We start from the raw sequence: 2,689 nt of genomic DNA on the forward strand, positions 1-2,689 counted from the left end.
GTTGAGTGTGTGTGTGTGTGTGTGAGATGTTTCTGGTGCTCCCTCTAGTGTCTAGCTAGCCTACATGCATTTACATTGATGCACATCACCACATCCTCCTTTTTTTATATGTTCATATTTTCTGTACACTTTAAATTGAACAAAGAACAGGTTGATAAGGTAAGGTATATTATACAAGTCATGGGAACAGTGATTAAACAGTAAATCCAAATCATTTGTGTGAGTCCATAAACCATCAATGATCATGATCAACTGTCTCTCTTGGTGATGAACGCCATCAACGTCCCTGTGCCACAGGAACCGAGAAGTGGTCAAATCACTTCGCTGTCTGATTTGGAGTCCCTTTCTTTTTTCGATGTTTGTGATGATGCTGTCGGATGGCATCTTGTAGCTGATAAGGTGTTGACGTTGAAGAGGTACCATCAACAGTATCATTCGAGGTCATGGATGTGCCATATGTTGAAGTTGGATAAGACTATACATACTGGTTCTGGCCACATGCTGTGCAGGAAGGGTGATCCTGCTGAGAACCGTTGAAGCTTGTCGAATTGGAAACAGAATTGCTGCTCGCATAAATACCTGGTGATGGTGTGAAACTAGAACCTTGCATCTGATAGGAATATGCTGTCTGGCCAGGCTGGGGTGCAGCAAATCCTGAGCTGTAACTAAGGCATCCAGTCTGTGGTGCAGATTGCACTTGCGGTAGTCCTCCTTCGGTCTTGATTCCATTAGTGGGTAATCCGTAGTGCTGGCCTGTTTGAGAATATGCTGCATAGACTGCTGGCTGCAGCATGCCTGAATACTGGGTTTGTCCAGCATGAGCTGTCATTGGCTGCACTGCTGGTGTGGAAAGAATGTGTGGATATAGCTGTGGTGAATATTGGTGTATTCCTCTTGGACTGTAGCCGCTGCTTGTTCTTCCTGACCCAGTGTAATTGTTGAGTGATCCATCTCCTGTCGTTGTGGCATCTGCTGTCACCCTGAGTGTGCCATCACTGAGGTTGCGGCACTCCCTGTCTGGAGTAAAGTCCGGCTTACGTGAATCAGAGTCGGCATTTGGTTGCTCCCCATCTGGAGTCTTGTCTATTTTAACTGAGTCAGTGTTGGTTTGTTGATGCTCCCCGTCCGGAGTCTTAGCAGGTTCACTGGAGTCCGCTGAGATTTCTTGAAGCTGCACGTCTGGAGTCGGAACATGCAGGAATGCATTGACTTGTGGAGAGGTTCGTGCGAATGAGGGCGGAAGTATCATGGTGTCACCGGAGTCACCAGTGGTCTCACAGTGATCGTCGAGTGCCTCTGTACACACTAGCTGAGGTCTGTCACTTTGCACATCTTGCATGGGAAGTGAGATGCTGTCGTCACTCGTCTCACATACCGTGGGTAGAGCCTCAGTAGCTACTTGTTGTTCACTTGCGTTGGGTAAATTGTCAGAGTCTTCATCTGGGGGTGCAAACAATGTGGGTGGACTGTCATTGTCTTGCTGTTGTCCTTTATTTGGGCTTGGATTGTCATCGTCGCTTTGTTCTTCACTGTAGCATGATAGACCGTCATGGTCGTCCTGCTGTGCACTGGAGCGTGGTAGACTGTCATAGTCTTCTTGCTGTTTACTTGAGCATGGCAGACTTGCATCGTCTGCCGTTTGTTGGTCAGAGGAGGTTGCTAGACCCTCATGGTCTTGTTCCTGCAAGGACTGCGCGTCGGAGTCTTGCGTTGCTTCTATCATGGAGGCTGTCCACGAGCTCGCTGCGGAGGCTTGTGACACTGGAGTCACTCCTTGTTCGTGCAAGGACTGCGCTCTGGAGTCTTGCTTGTCTTCTTTCGTAGAGTTGGAAACCCTGAGCGGTGCGTGGACCACGCTCTGTGTGGCAGCAGGCCGCTCTCTGTGGGCTTGTACCGCTCTCTGTCTCTTGGTTTCAGGCTGCAGCATCATCCTGCACTCACGAGTTGGGATGTCCTATCTGCTGGGCTGAAGATCCTCAAATCCGAAGAACGAATCCGCGTCTGCATCGGATTCAGTACGGGGGTCGCCAATGTTCAACACGTCTAGTTGCGGTTCGGATTTGGTACTGGGGTAGCCTCCCTAGGTGAAAGGTTCGTCCGAGTCATAGTCTTCTAGGACCATATCATCACTGTTTGCATTGGAGCTAGCATTGGGCTCGCGAGGTCCAGAGAAAATGAAAAGGGCAGTATCGAAGTATTCAAGGTCAGAATCATCGGTTTGGGCATAGGTAACTGCTTGTTGCAGGGTTCTTCGGAGGTTAATTTTATTTCCTGATTCAATTTGAGGCATTGTGCTGTCATTCCAGGTGAAGGAAGGTTGCTTTACAGCTTTAAAATATTTTTTCTTTGATTTGGGACGTTTCCCCTTTAAATGGGTGTGGTCCGGGTCCTCTGACATCATGACACATGTGACATAGCACGTAGGAAGCGATTGCGCATGCGCAGATTGTTGTTCCTTTACCGATGGCCGTTTTCGTGATTGCGCATGTGCGGCGTCTCGCACATGCGCAAACGGACCTTCCCATTCTGTGCGCTTCTCGCGCAACTGTGCAAGTGCAGTCCCTTTAGCATGATGGCCGCCGATCAAAACTTTTTCTCTGTTCCGGGATCTCGGCATCGTGGTGTGTACTGCCGCTTCTCTTACCTTTTCTTGCTGGTTGGAGTGTGTTTTCCTCACAGTATTTGCCGA

This window comes from Scyliorhinus torazame, chromosome 8 (assembly GCF_047496885.1).
Source record: "Scyliorhinus torazame isolate Kashiwa2021f chromosome 8, sScyTor2.1, whole genome shotgun sequence".
NCBI classification, from domain to species: domain Eukaryota; kingdom Metazoa; phylum Chordata; class Chondrichthyes; order Carcharhiniformes; family Scyliorhinidae; genus Scyliorhinus; species Scyliorhinus torazame.